Source organism: Marmota marmota, unplaced genomic scaffold, assembly GCF_001458135.2.
Source record: "Marmota marmota marmota unplaced genomic scaffold, marMar, whole genome shotgun sequence".
NCBI classification, from domain to species: domain Eukaryota; kingdom Metazoa; phylum Chordata; class Mammalia; order Rodentia; family Sciuridae; genus Marmota; species Marmota marmota.
In genome coordinates this window covers 28,345,915-28,362,062 of record NW_026000153.1, presented here as the reverse complement: position 1 = coordinate 28,362,062, position 16,148 = coordinate 28,345,915, and the positions used below count along the sequence as shown (strand labels likewise).

Sequence of the window (16,148 nt, the reverse complement as noted above, 5' to 3'; positions counted from 1 at the left end):
TTTTTTTTTTTTTTTTTTTTTTTTTTTTTTTGGTGCTTCCTGACTGATGAGTTGAGTAGTTTTGCTCTGCTATTTTTTCTCTGTCATTACTGTTTAGCAACTCATATGATAGGCTGGAATATCCAAAACTGTGAGCCAAATGAACACATTATTTTACAAATTTATTCCATCAGTTATTTTGTTAGAGTGATGAAAAATTAACTACCAACACCCAATCTCAGGTGTTCTATTATAGTAGCAGAAGACAGACTAACACAGTGTGTGCAGAGTGATGCTGCCTTATCCCTGAGGTCACACTGAAGGGTCTCTGACTAGTGTAAAGAATGTGTATTTATTAAGTTTGTTATCTGGGACCTTGATGCCCTCTAGGAGAGCCAACATTCTTCTTCTCAGCCTTCAATTTTGGAGTGCCATTGTATCACTTCCAGTATCTACACAGCCCTTGATATTTCACATTCTCCCCAAAGGAGCACCTGCTTCTAAAAACTTACCAGTATTCCTACTATCTAACTTTGAGACATCTTGGTACTTGGGAAATAGGGGAATCACTTTTCTTTGCTGTGAAAAGAAAAGTGTGATCTGGCTTGAGTGTTTAGAACACACTTTTCCATTATGAGTATCAATCTTTGAGATGATGGCTCTGGCATGAGCCTAGGCCCAAGCCTCAGTGCAACTTGGAGCAGAGCCCCCTCAATACTGCAATAAAGCTTTGCTATTTTAGAGCAATAAATTGGGGCACTTTACTACTGCATCATAACTTATGTGGAAGTAAAGTAACTACTGGGTAAGACTTGGGGGATTGGCTCCTTTGGTGAATAGGTAAATGCATTTTTCTGCAGGAGGAGACCTGAGTGGAATATTTGCTGACAAGAAAAGTGGACCATAAGGGTCATTATTTTGTTCACCAAATATTTTTAGATTTCAAACTTCTAGGCACATAGAATTTCATATGTCTTATAGAAAGAGAATGTGGCCATATGACAAGTTGTATCCAATAAAATGTTAAGTGGAAATGACATGGTAGTGCATGATTTGCCATCATCCATGGAAGTATGTACTGAAATGACACTTTCTTTTTTATTGATTTTAAAAAAAATGACAGCGGAATGCATTATAATTGTTATTACACATATATCCCACACAATTTTTCATATCTCTGGTTGTATATAAAATATGTTAACAACAATTTGCAACTTCATACATGTACTTTGGATAATGATGTCTATCACATTCTACCATCCTTGCTAATACCCTGCCCCCTCCCTTTCCCTTCCTCCCCTCTGCCCTATCTAGAATTCATCTATTCCTCCCATGTTCCCCCTCCCTACCCAATTTGAGTCAGCCTCCTTATATCAGAAGAAATATTTGGCATTTGTTTTTTTAGGATTGGCTGACTTCACTTAGCATTATCTCCTCCAACGCCATCCATTTACCTGCAAATGCCATAATTTTATTCTCTTTTTATCCCTCTCCTGGGTCTATACCCAAAGGACTTAAAAACAGCATATTACAGGGACACAGCCACATCAATGTTTATAGCAGCACAATTCACAATAGCTAAAATGTGTAGTTAACCTAAATGACCTTCAGTGGGTGAATGGATAAAAAACGTGGCATATATACACAATGGGATTTTATTTACTCAGCAATAAATAAGATGTCATTTTCATCAGCTTGGGTCCTTGGTTGACGATGACCAGCATAGCACTCCAGTAGGCTCTCATGTGATAGGCAGTGTGAGATTGTCTGTTTCTATAATATGACAGCCTATGCAATTAAACATAACAACCATAGAAGGACATCCTTTGATGATAGATCTCATACATATTACTTAGTAGATATATTTTATTTTAAAATACTGTATACCTTTAACGTCTTCTTGAAGCTATTCTATTACTTCGTGGTTTAGGTGATCTAAGAGGAATTGAGAGTTGTCTCCCTGGTTGTGCCAGACTTACTCCTTTTAATTATAAAATATCTCTTATTTTTGGAATATCCTTTCTTCTCTTCTTGGATGGAGTCAGGGAGAATTGTAATTCTATTCCCCTATAAAATATATTCAATAGAAAGTCCTGGATCTTTTAGTGTGAGATTATAATTTCCGTTTTAGTATGGGTATAGTTTGAATGTTGTTTAAAATATTTTATTTGGAAATTGAGGAATAAATATTTGTTGTTTTGACTATATCATAGCTATAAATTATTCAATTTAACTTCCTTATTTTCCTTAGTAATTATTTGATGTTCAAATGTCAAATCACAATTTGAACTATCAATTTGAAATTCAATGACAAATAAAAATTAAAATATCTCTCAAATATGTTCAAAAACAGAGATACCTTTGATTAAAAAAATACTTCCCATGCCTCGACCCTGTATGGAAATAGAAAATTGTTTTAAAATATTAATTTTAGAGTCATTAAAAATAATATGGTCACATTTCAAGTATTTCATGTTATTAAATTAAAGAAAGTCCAATGATGGTATTTTCAATTGTTTTGTTAGACTTTTAAGTTAAGTCTTTAAGTTGTAAAGGTGTGTTTATTTAAAGTTTATCTATTTCTTCAGATGATATGAAAACAAAAATGAGAAAATATACAGAAATCTGTACATATCCTAACTTGTAAATGTCAAAGATCCCTTAAATTCTGAAGTCATGAAATGTTCAACTAATTGTTCTGACCTCTATGAAATCCAAAGTTATTTTCTAAAGCACAGAGAAAATGAATAAAAACTACCTTTTTACTCTTTCTCTCTCTATCTATTCCTAATAGTGTCTTCACTTTTGAAGTTGCAGTGATCAGAACATACACTTAACTTCATATCCACAATGGATAGACAATAAACTGACAATTTCCCCAGTATTTATAAGGACTACTACACAATTATAGTTAAGTCAGCTCTCCTTTAACGTCTGTGACTATCTCTTTGTCTTTTTTTTCTGGGTCTTTCTCTATCCTCTTAATATATGTTGAGGTTCAGTGGGAATTCTGTCATAGAATTTATTTTCTTCTCAATATATAAACTCTCCCCAAAACATCAGATTAACATCCGTGAATTTAGTTCATTGTACATAATTATACATTTTCTTGTTGTGTGCCTTTTTTTTTTTTTTTTTGTACAGTGGTGCTTAACCAACTGAACCACATCCCCAGCCCCATATTTTGTATTTTATTTAGAGACAGGGTCTCACTGAGTTGTTTAGCCCCTTGTCATCACTGAGGCCTGCTTTGAACTCACGATTCTTGCGCCTCAGCCTCCTGAGCAGCAGGGATTACAAGCATATGCCACTGTGCCCAGTCTGTTGTGTGCCTTCTTGATGCTGTGACATCTGAGACTTTGCTGAACTTAGAGGGACTATTCCTTCCAGGCTTAATTAGTTCTTAGAGATAGTAAACATCTTTCCTGAGAGCTTGCCCTTGTTACGACAACCAGCTAATCCTGAATGATACTCAATACCTCCTTTTGTTGGTCTCTCTCTGGCACAACAAGACTCAATGTCAGACAACTAGAGACCACCTCTATTGTCAAGTGACTGCCAAATTACTTAAATGATCCAAACTAAACTTGCTCATATGCCAGCCTTTTCTTGGCCATCTCCTCTCAGGAGAACCACTACTATCTCTTGTCCATAGTTCTTCCCCCTCTGCCTGGCCACTACACTTGGTCACCTTGTTTGACCTGCTGTCTGTCCTTTGAGGGTACTATGTGTATAACAGAAACCTTTCCCTTTATTTCAAACTTTTCCAAGACTATATGTCTGACCATACTTTATTAAGGCAAATTCCAGTCACCACAAAAAGATAAATATCAGATAAAAACAAAAACCTCATCTTGGAGCTCAATACAGACATTTTTGACTGCTTTAAAAACCATAGGCCACCTGGAAAACATAAAACTGAAATATTGAGACTTCTTTCCATTATAGGCACTGAAAAATCTCTTCCACAGCATTCTGCATCTCCAATAAAGACATAACTACACTCCCATGGTTCAAGAAAGTTTATTTCTTGACTCTTCATCATTCCTCACACGTTTTCACATGAGTAATGGAATTTCTATAGGTAAAATACCTTTCAAATCTGTTTTCACTGCTTGTAACAGTTTATAATACTAAAACTCAGGGCACCATAATGTCCTTAAATCACAGATCTGTGTTCAGTTATGCTGCCACTCATCCTTTGAGTTCTATTATATTTATGTCCACTCTTCCTTTGAGTTCTATTCTCCACCACATTGTCACAATCATATCTTATAAAACACAAGTGGAGATATGTTAATTCCTTCCTTCAAGAATGATTTAGTTCCTGTTTGTCTACTGTAGACCAGCTCTTATCTATAGGATAATATTTTCTTCACAATATACATTTTCATTATAGTATATATATTAAAACATTCAAGGTCTAACATTCCAGTTATTTTGTATCTTAGTAATATTATGCTTATTTTTCCTGAACACTTAAGACTTTTCATCTTTCTAGAGAATAGGATACAACATTGAAATTTCCAGGACTGTATAAAGGGAATTCTAAGAGGAAAGTTCATAGAATTGAACTCATTTATTAAATGAATAGAAAAGTTCATAGAATTGAGCTCATCTATTAAATGAATAGAAAGATACAAAATAAACAATCTAAACCTACTTCTTAACCTAGAAAAAGAAGCACAATCCAACACCAAAGTCAGTAGAAGACATGAAATAATTAAAATCTGAGCTGAAATAAATGAAATTGAGAATAAAAAATACAAAAATTAATGAAATACATATTGGTTTTTTGAAAGGACAAACAAAATTGATAAACCTTTAGCCAAGCTAACCGAAGAAAGAAGGAAAAACTCAAATTAATAAAATCTGAGATAAAAAAAAAATATTACCACAGACACTACTGAAATCTAGTATTTTATCATTGTTCTTAAATATTTTCTAATTTTTCTTTCTGTCAAATGTTCATTTATGCTGATGTTCCTCCTCAGTGAGAATAAATTTTCCTTTCTCTCATTAGTCAACAGTTATTCATATAGTCTCCATTTTAAAACTTTATTTTAAAATGATCGCTTTACAACTTTCTTTTCCATTAAAGATAATTTTTAGAGACTAAAACCTAATCTTAAATACTTGTAACTATTAACATTTCAGGTATATTAGATCATCAAAGATAAAATAAGACATAGTTATTTCAATTAATGGATAGTTACCTATATATTACATATAGGCAGAATCATTATTAAATTTGAAAAATGTGGTTAGTTGATATAATAAGTGGGTTTAGTAGTTAGTTTTATACTATGCTGTCTTTCGAAATTTTTTAAAAAAAGGAAAGAAAAATTTGGTGGAGGAAGTAAAATTCTAATCAGAAATTTGATTGTCCTAAAGACTGAGACCTTGTATATTGTATTGCTAGCACTTTATACACGGAAAAACTTGCCAATGGATTTGAAACAAGCAGAACTACTGGATCATTTCTTTGTTCCCTGATACTATGGAACTAAAAGCAAAATGAAAGTGTTAAAAGGGAGAAATCAGTAGGAATTACTTATAACTCAAGTTTTGGGCAGACATTATCTATAAACCCCCATAAAAGTCAGTCTGTCTTATGGTGGTGTTATTGAGTATATATACTCTAAGGATTCCCATTTAGCATCATGACACTCTTTAAATGCTCCATGTCTGTGCAAAAATCAAGTAAATCAGACTTGTATTAAGCATGATTGCATCTATGATTTTTAAAAAAAATACCTGGCTTTGGTTGAGTATAAGCCTAATAGTTATCTTTACATTAAAAAAACTTATATAGAAGATTACAAATTACTGATTTAAAATATAGTTATTAAATTCTTACTGTTATTCTTACTCATTTATTTTAATTATGTAAGAATAGTTGTATTATACTTAACCCATGCCCATTCTAATTCAAGACAAGTTGTTTAGAAAATTCAGCCACAATATCTGTTATATACCATGAAAACATTTTATTTTGACCAGGTATTTATATGCCAGCATGAAATGTTGGACTAAAATATGTGAAGAAAGCCCTTTTAGATAAAGAGTTGAAAATAATTAACATGTAAATGGCAAAGACTGAGGGGTTACATTACCAGTTGCTCCAGAAGAAGGTGAAAAGTATATGCATGCTAGTGTTTCCAAAGGTTACTTTTTGCTTTTTATAAATTTCACAAATTCTTTTATTTTAGTTTGAACAAATAGATAAAATCTAAGCAGGCTGCAAAGGCAATGCCCTCAACAGTTCCAAAACCTGTTAAAATGAATAATTTAGTTGTTTTAACTTATTATGAAATTATATCATAATACAATAAAAACTATGACCCATTTTACCATGAGTCTGACCTGGTTTGACTTAATGTATGTATGGCTGAGTTTGGATCATTGTGTTGCATAGCTTCAATATTCTTTTCTACTCGTTTTGGGTAAATATTGGCTTTTAGTTCCAAATGGTGTATAGCTGACAATTCATTCAGCTATATCAAGTAAAGAATAAAATTTTTTAAAAAGACTGAAAATATGGTAAAGAACATAAACAAAACCAACATAACAATATAAGTTAACATTATAATTTAATCTACCCCAAGAATCTGAAGGAAACCTAACCTACTAAGTATCTGCAACATCAGTAATGATTGGAAGTAAGAATAATAATAAAGGAATGAAGGGAACATTACTGAGTCATGCCCACCTAATAGTCTCTTCATTCACTAATTTCTTACAGGATCCTTGTCTTCTGAGAGATGTGCTCTCTACCAGCAAAACTAAAGCAATAGTCTCTGAAGGATAAATTTGACATTTTAAACCTTTGGATTCTCTCACTCAGACAACACATAAATCATAAATTTAGAGTGTCAGTAAAGAATTACTTCTTGACAAATATCTATGAAGCAGATGCGGGAGGAAAATCAATAACTGAAGTGCATTTTCAAAGTAACTAGATATGTATCAATGTTTGAATGTTTCAGAGAAGCAGGTAAAAGCAAACCTTCCTATGTGAGATCAGGTTGCATGGTGTGATTGAAATATGTGTTTAAGCACCCCTGCTTCTAGTTTTGCATCAAAAATGAGAACTCTGAAAACAACAATTGGACAAAGAACAAGATTCAGCACAAAGCAATCATCATGGATAATTAAAAATACTAAATATGCAGCCATATTCATTGCAGGTTGAATAAAGTGAAACAAAATAACAATAAAAGTATAAAAACAAACAAAATGATTTGTAAATCACAAGAGGAATCCAATATTTGTCTTTGTTAGAGGAAAAACTTAGCTCTGAATATTTCCTAGAAAAAAATGGGGATTAAAATATAGAAAGTGCTCTAGTATACACAGTAGGATACTAGACAAGACTTCCATGAAAACATATCTACAAGGCAAGCCTAAACAAGATGAGACATACAGGTAAATCAATTATATCAGCACAAAAAGTTCAAGGAAAGAGAAAATGCAATAGCAAACTTCAGATTCTTATTGAAAACTGAACACAAATGCATGAAAAATAGAAATAAAAAATAATCTTTAGAGTTTTATCCCAGAATAAAGATGAAAAAAGAAAAGGATGAAAAAAATATTATTGAAGTTGAAAATGGTGAACTCTGCCTGATTCTGTGTTCTTGAAAAATAGCAATGGCTAAAATATCTCTCACCCTTTTGGACTAACTCATTTCAGAGAACCACTTTTCTTTCAATAAAACTCCCCTTGTTTATCTATGACAAGGAAACACACAGATCCTTGAAATTCCCATGCTTTGTCTTGTAAGTAATGAGCAGAAATGCTGCACAAAATATTCTAAATTGACTTGATCAAACTTAAATCAATACTCACTCCTTCTCTGGGTCCCTAGACTTTGACCAACTCTTGAGTTTCAGTGCAACAGAAAGTGGAACAATTTCTCCTTAAGGTCTCCTTTCAAGAATCAATAGACATCAGGAAAAAAAAAATTCCCTCCTCAACTTATCTATCATGCTATTTGCTCATCTAAATACCCTACCCTTAGTTTCTTCTAGACCTATATACTCCTCTCTATAAAAGAAAAGTCCATTCTACTTCACCCATGACACAAATGAACCTTATAGTTGGAGTGTTCTACTCTTGCAATATTTCCTTTCCCCTATTGCAATAATCCCTCTCCGCTATTGCAATAGTCCTTTTGAATTATCTGTCCTTATTTAAGTTCAGATTCACTTTTACTTGAATAGGTTAAGAGAGACAAACGAAAATTCAACTTAAGAAATTTAGGCGCTCCAAGGGAAATGTTAAATCAGAACAGATGGGAGATAAAAGCAAAACAAATCATTTTTGAGCTAAAAAAATAAACAACCCAATCAATAAATGTGCTAAGGAGCTGAACAGACACTTCTCAGAAGAAGATATACAATCGATTAACAAATGTGAAAAAATGTTCAACATCTCTAGTAATTACAGAAATGCAAATTAAAACTAAGATTTCATCTCACTCTAATCAGATGGGAATTATCAATAATACAAGCAACAATAAGTGTTGGCAAAGATGTGAGGGAAAAGGCACACTCATATGTTGCTGGAGGAACTAAAAATTGGTGCAACCAATCTGGAAAGCAGTATGGAGATTTCCTTTGAAAACTTGGAATGGAACCATCATTTGACCCAGCTATCCCACTCCTCAGTCTATACCCAAAGGACATAAAAACAGCACAGTACAGGGACACAGCCACATCAATGTTTATAGCAGTACAATTTTCAGTAGCTAAACTGTGGAACCAACCTAGATGCCCTTCAATAGATGAATGGATAAAGAAACTATGGTATATATACACAATGGAATATTACTCAGCATTAAAAGAGAATAAAATTATGGCATTTGCAGGTAAATGGATAGAATTGGAGAATATCATGCTAAGCAAAATGAGCCAATCCCAATAACCCAGGGGCCAAATGTTTTCTCTGCTAAGTAGATGCTAATCCATAATGGGGGTGGGGGGGTGGAGGCATTGGATGAGTGGATGAACTTTGGATGGGACAAAGGGAAGAAAAGAGAAGCAGTCAAGGGGGTAGGGAAGATGGTGGAATAAGATGAACATCATTACCCTAGGTACATGTATGATTGCATGAATGGTGTGACTCTACTTCATGTATAATGAGAAAAGTGAAAAATTCTCCTCCATTTGTGTACCATGAATTGAAGAGCTTTCTACTGTCATGTATAACTGATTAGAACTAATCAAAAAAAAAAAAAAAAAAAAAGAACAAAACAACAACAAAAAGCTGACCTACAGATCTAACTACAATTAAAACATTTATCAAATGAGGAAAGTAGAAATTATAGAAGCACTAGAAGCAAACATAAACAAACATGGCACAAAATGTTTAAGTCTTTATTCATACTCACTCCCATGGCCTCATATTATCTTTGGGCATCACATTCATCTAGAGGCTTTACACACAATGTGATCTTCAGTTTCTCATAAATGTATGTTCTAGCCCCAGCTCCTTTACTGGGCTCTAGTATTAAACACCCAGCTGCTTACTTCATTTGTCCGCTTACTTTCTAGAAAGAAATGCTATCACTTCCCACCCACTTCCATCTCCGGCAGGGTCTCTAACCTTCTTCATACTTGTTGACACCAAAATTTCTTAGCTTTGATTTTTACTTTTTATTTTCCCAACTCAAATTAGCTCATTACCAAACCATGTCATATCTATCTTTAAAACAAATCTATAGACGATTACTTGTCTTACAACTTCCTCTAAGACAAGGAATTGAAGAGCTTTCTACTGTCATGTATAACATGTCCTAGCAATCCCCCCTCTTACCTGGTCTACTCGATTGACCTCCTTCCTGGGCTTTCTGTTTCTTCCCTAACCCCTCTTGGTTTTTTACCCCATATAGCAGACAATGATCTTTGATACCACACATTTTTGGATTATATTACTTCTTCTTCAAAACCTTATGATCACTCCAGAATTTCAAGTTTTATCAAGATCTGTCTTGGTCTACATCCTATCAACTTCAAACTTTTTCCCCTTTTCCAGACATGCAGGGATTTTTCTCACCCTTGAAGCTACTTTGTCCATTCTTGCCCCATGGTCTATGTACTTGCTGTGTTCACATTTATTAATTCCACAAACAGGCAAATTTTAGTTTATAAATTCCTGATGAATCTTTATTGGGCTACTTTATTTTTCATACTTGATAGTAAGACTGAAAAGTATATACAATAATTTTATGCTCTAATTTTTAAGATATTTTTTGGTACTGGGGATTGAATTTAGGACCTTATCCATGCTGAGCACAAATTGTACCTCAGAGCTACATACTCAGCCTAAACTTTTAAGAATTTTTTTATATATTGTTGACATTAATGGGATGTGTTAAATGTTTTCCTACAACAAATTTTTTATACATTTTTAAAGAGAGGATTTACAATTGTTAACCTATAGCACAGTAACAAAGTAATGCAAAACTAATGAATAATAGCAAATGGATCAGATTCTTTTTGTGAGTGAATTGAAAGAAACCATTTCTGATAAAACAACAAACACATGTTCTCAGGTAGAAAAAGCATGACATTTGTCATATAGTAGCAGAGAGCCTTGTTGTAGAAAAGAGCAAATCACAGGATAAGAGTACAGTTTATTTAAAAATATAAAAATTAATATTGCTGAAGGAAGTATAAAATAATTTCCTTTCATTAATACCTTGTAAATTTAAAAATCACACTGCAGTTCTCTGTTCAGTGACAGGATGCATATCACTTCAGCACAGACACTCATATAATGTGTATATGAATCTCAACTATTAAAGGTGAAAGTCAAAACTAAAATCTTTATTAAAAAGACTAGAAAACAAAGAAATCTCCAAGTGGAAAACTAATACTGATGTCTACTGGGATAGATGTTACATATAATTAAATTGTAACATTATAACTAACATTTAAGGTAAGAAATAAGAAATCTTTAGCACTTAATTATGCTCTCAATTTAATTTAGGCAATTAAGAAAGTACATTAAGTCTTTTAAGACAATGATATTACTGCATTTAATGAAAAATCAAGTCGTCTGTAATAGTCATTCTTTCTCGTATTCAAAAATAGTTTTATGTCTTAAACATTAAATCATCCAAAAGCAATGTTTGTAGAAGAAAATAACACAGGAAACTTGCACTAAGGAATAGGAAACATTTTCTTCCTTCAAGTACTTGCTTAAGACAGATTCTATTATAATAAAAAATTAGAAAACATGTGTTTTATATACTGTTCTTTTTATACAATATTATGGAATTAACTTATATGTATAAAGTAATAATTTACTGTGTTTAAAAGTATTTTCCCAAAACTTATTCTAAAACTTATTTTATAATACAACACTAAATTCAAAAAAGGTGTATTGTTAACAAAGGTTACTACCAGAATTTTAACTCTTAGGAAAGTTTTGGGGTGGGGGCTGCAATTACAGAATAAATAGTTTTCTTCACAGTAAGCTGATTGACAATGAAAGAAAGAGAAAAGAATCTAAGAAAGAAAAAAAAATACCAGATTCAATGGCTCAAACTGGCTAGGATTTATTCATTGGGCAGTTGAGAGGAGACCTTCAAAGGCCCAAAATACCAAATGGTATTGTTAAAGAACAACCAAGCCTGGAAAGCTTCCCATGATCTACATTGACCCTTCTAAGGCAACCAAAGGAAGATTTATCCCTATGATCTATCTGATAATCAGAAAAGGCAAATATGTTATGTAAAGTAGATTTTCACAATAGCATTAGGACCAACCTGCATAATTTTCACTAAATTTTTAATATCTTTGAATTCTTCCTTCCAAGAAGTATCATTGGATCAAAGTAAATAATTTTCATACTACAAACTTTAACAAAAGTGAACAATACTTTGTTTTATGCCAGTGCATTATAGTTATACATATGAGTTGAGTTCATTTTGACAAAGTCATACAATCATGGAATTTGAGTTTCTCCGTTTCAGTCCCCAGTCTCCCTCCCCAACCCTGCTATTCTTCTCTCCTTTATCCCTCTATTCTCCTTCTTCTACTCTACTGGTCTTCCTTTCATTCATTTACTTATTTATTTTTGATTGGTATATTATAGATATAGGTGAAATTCAATGTGGCATATTCATACATGCACACAGCATAATTTTGTTAAATTCATATCATGTGTCCCCCTTCCCACTCCTTCCTCTTGATCTCCTTGTACTACACTGATCTTCCCTATATTTGAATATCCAATTCCAACCACTTTTCCCCTACTTAACCACAAAGAAGGATGATATCCTTTATTTGCTGGTAAATGCGTGGAACTGGAGAAGATCCTACTAAGAGAAATAAGTCAGACTAAGAAAATCAAGGGTCAAACGTTTTCTCTCATATGTGCAAGTGAACAGTATTTTATTTGATGAATTCATACCAAGATGGTTTAATCCAACTATTTGTTAGTAGTATCATTTTATCCAGACATGTCCCCTTGAATTCATGAACAGGTCATGCATATGACTGATGCAAGGTGAAGTATTGATTCTTTATGAGCTTAGGCTCAATACTGAAGTTCCCTTTATTTATTCTCTCTGGAAAACTAGGATTAAATCTCATGATTAGGTAAAGAGAGCAAATATAATTGCAACCTCCAATCGTGGCCTGGCACCCATCCACCTTTTAGTGCCTGTCCAAGCATGTCCACTTCTGCTGCTTGCTGAGAACTACTCTTAATAGAAGCACTGCCTTCAATGCAATAAGCCATCTGTCACTCATTTCTCTTCTCCTATGAGCCAGTCAAAGGCAATGTAGAGAGAATGGCTACTCATTACTGTATCACCAGACAATGTGACTTGGGAAAACAGATTGTTTTGCTAATATTAAAACAACAAAACAAAACAAGCCTTCCATCTGGCCTGGTTCAGTGATCTAAAAATATGTAACCTAAACATGTTATGACATTTCTATTTCTTCTTCCAAGAGGAAGAAATCATAATAATGTTATGCAGGACATTTCTCACAGTTTAGTTAACATCTATTTTACCTTTATCATTCCCAGCTTGATTTTTTTCTGATCATCTTACAAGAAAAAAAATTAAAATACCCATGAAAATATGTCCCTAGAAATTTTCTTTAAATAAAAATAATTAGTTTTTCTATGGAAGTAATATGTGTTTAAAATAGAAAAATAGAAGCAGGGTAAATACAATCCCATCAGCTACAGTTACACCGATGAATATGCTTTATCACTGCTAACCTTCCAAAGATCCCAGACCTCTCTGGCATACCTAACACTAACCTATCTGCCTGGCTACTACACTTATCTATCATTTTTAAAACAACCCTATTAAGTTAAAAAGCCCTTTTGGACAAGATTTGAAAAAAAAAAGTTTCATTTATTTTATCTACCAAGAATGAACAAAATAACGTATATAAAGTTTTGGAAATCTGACACATCTTCAGATTTTTCTTTCTAAACCATGTCAAGACAGTATAATTCAATCAGTCTGTGCTTTGATGATTCCAGCTTCTCTAAACATATACCACTGATAGATTAAGCAAAAAAAAAAAAAATTACAGTGTTGTTTTATGCATAAGAAAGTGCTCCTATGTATGATAAACTGCAGAGAAATGCAAAGCAATAAAGAGCTGGCTGAAGCCAGCTAAGATGTAGAACAAAGATCAACAGCACTTCCTCAGAGCTCAGCATCTGTGGAGAGCAAGGCTACAAGAGATTCAATTAGAGCGCATGCGCGCCCCGTCCCCCAAACAACGAGTCCTGTAGCCCAGGTCTTACCTGAGTCAGGATGAGGGAGTGGTGGGTCCAAGTACTGGCTATGCCTCTGCTGGCCGTGTACCTGCACATCCCACCCCCTCAGCTCTCTCCTGCTCTGCACTCATGGAAGACTTCTGGCAAGTTTTTCACCTACAAGGGACTGCCCATCTTCTACCAGGACTCTGTGGGTGTAGTTGGCAGTCCTGAGATAGTTGTGCTTTTACATGGCTTTCAAACTTCCAGCTATGACTGGTACAAGATTTGGGAAGGTCTGACCCTGAGGTTTCATAGAGTGATTGCTCTTGACTTCTTAGGCTTTGGCTTCAGTGACAAACCGGCCAGCATCATGGAGGCGCTTTTGCGCCATCTAGGACTCCAGAACCGTAGGATCAACCTGTTGTCTCACGACTATGGAGACATTGTTGCTCAGGAGCTGCTGTACAGGTACAAGCAAAATTGATCTGGCCGGCTTACCATAAAGAGTCTCTGTCTGTCAAATGGAGGTATCTTTCCTGAGACTCATCGGCCTCTTCTTCTCCAAAAGCTACTTACAGATGGAAGTGTGCTGTCACCCATCCTCACGAGGTTGATGAACTTCTTTGTATTTTCTAGAGGTCTTACTCCAGTCTTTGGACCATACACTAGACCCTCTGAGAGTGGGATGTGGGATATGTGGGCAAGAATCCGAAACAATGACGGGAACTTGGTGATTGACAGTCTCTTACAGTACATTAATCAGAGGAAGGAAGAAGTTTAGAAGACGCTGGGTGGGAGCTTTTGCCTCTGTAACTATTCCCATTCATTTTATCTATGGGCCACTGGATCCTATAAATCCCTATCCAGAGTTTTTGGAGCTGTACAGGAAACCGCTGTCACGGTCCACAGTGTCAATTCTGGATGACCACATTAGCCACTACCCACAGTTAGAGGATCTCATGGGCTTCTTGAATGCATATATGGGTTTCATCAACTCCTTCTGAGCTGGAAAGAGTAGCTTCCCTGTATTGTCTCCCCGACTCCCATATCTGTTGTGTATTCCACTTAGGAAGAAATGCCCAAAAGAGGTCCTGGCAATCAAACACTGTTTTCTCACCAAAGTCCACTTTACTCACATTGATGGAACAGAATATAGAAAAAAGGCAGCAGAAACTCTGACAAAATAACCCACCTCATTCCTTTGACGTCTGATGAAGTATATAGACTTGTCTTTGTGTTATTAGGAAATTCTGATGAGCATGACTTCTCATGGATGCATAGAGACAGGCATTAGACATTCTTTTGCTTTAGAAGACTTTTTAACACTTCTGTGGACTTTCCTGAAGTATCTGAAAATGCTAATTTCTAGCCCAACCCCAATTGGATTCCACAGTAGAGAATGAGGAGTGGGGCCTGTTACCTCTCCTTGAACAGCTTGAAGGGTACATAGTTTTTAAAGTTCTCTAGGCAACATAGTTTAAGTGAGAGTGAATATGCCTTGTCATATTTTGGATTAGTTTCATCAGCTGCTTCAAATTATTGACATTTTGTTAAAATATTTGTTTAAGTAATGCAGTATTTTAAAGTATGGTGTAAGAGTATGATATGCCTACACATTGTATATAGTTTGTAAGGACACTAAACTGGCAGGCCTTTACTCTGCCAAAGTAGTGAACCTTATTAAGTGTGTAATTTCTGAGTAAACTAAATCCAAATTATTTATAGAATTTCCTAAAATCACAGACATTAAGAACCAATTGCATTTATGCCAGAGATTTACTGTTATTAGCTGGAAAGATCAATTCTAACAGCAAATAATAGTCTAACTACTCATACCTCAGTTCTTAGAAGCATGTCCCTCCTGGGCTGAAGTGTAGGGAGTGGATCATTGTATACTCGGAGTTACCTTGCTAAAGTACACTGACTCCTCTGGTGATGGTGGCTTAGCTTCCCATTGGCTGTCCCAGAGAGGCTTTCTCATGCAGCTCAGCAGTTCCTATACTTAGCCGACAGGATAGTTCCCAGACACTTTAAGAACAAATTCTCAAAGACCTATAAGCAAATGGTGCTGAATAGTTGTTGTTGTTGTTTTTTTTTTTTTTTTTTTAAGCCACAGTTTCATTGTCTTAGTCAAAGTAGGATTATTAAGTGATTAATTTTAAATTCGTTTTTTAAAAATTAGGAACTTCAAGTATAAGAACTTTGAAACTGGAATAAGTGTTTATTTTCTATTAATAAAAATTATCAGTGGAGTCTCCCTAGGAATGAGTTCTCTGCTCAGAGTAGAGGAGAGGGAAGAAAAGGAACTACTGCTAAACAATAGGCAGGGTTTATTTCTTCTTAGGAAACTTTGGGCTCAGGTAAGCAGGTTAAAGACTTAGTGTTGAACCAGACGGCCATGTAAGTAAGCCATTGTGTTATTCAGAGT

General features: G+C 34.4%; 1 pseudogene; it reads left to right on the top strand.

Moving 5' to 3' along the window:
- Window positions 1–13,775: 13,775 nt before the first annotated feature.
- LOC107146294 lies at window positions 13,776–14,898 on the top strand (annotated as a pseudogene).
- The last annotated feature ends 1,250 nt before the right edge of the window (window positions 14,899–16,148 follow it).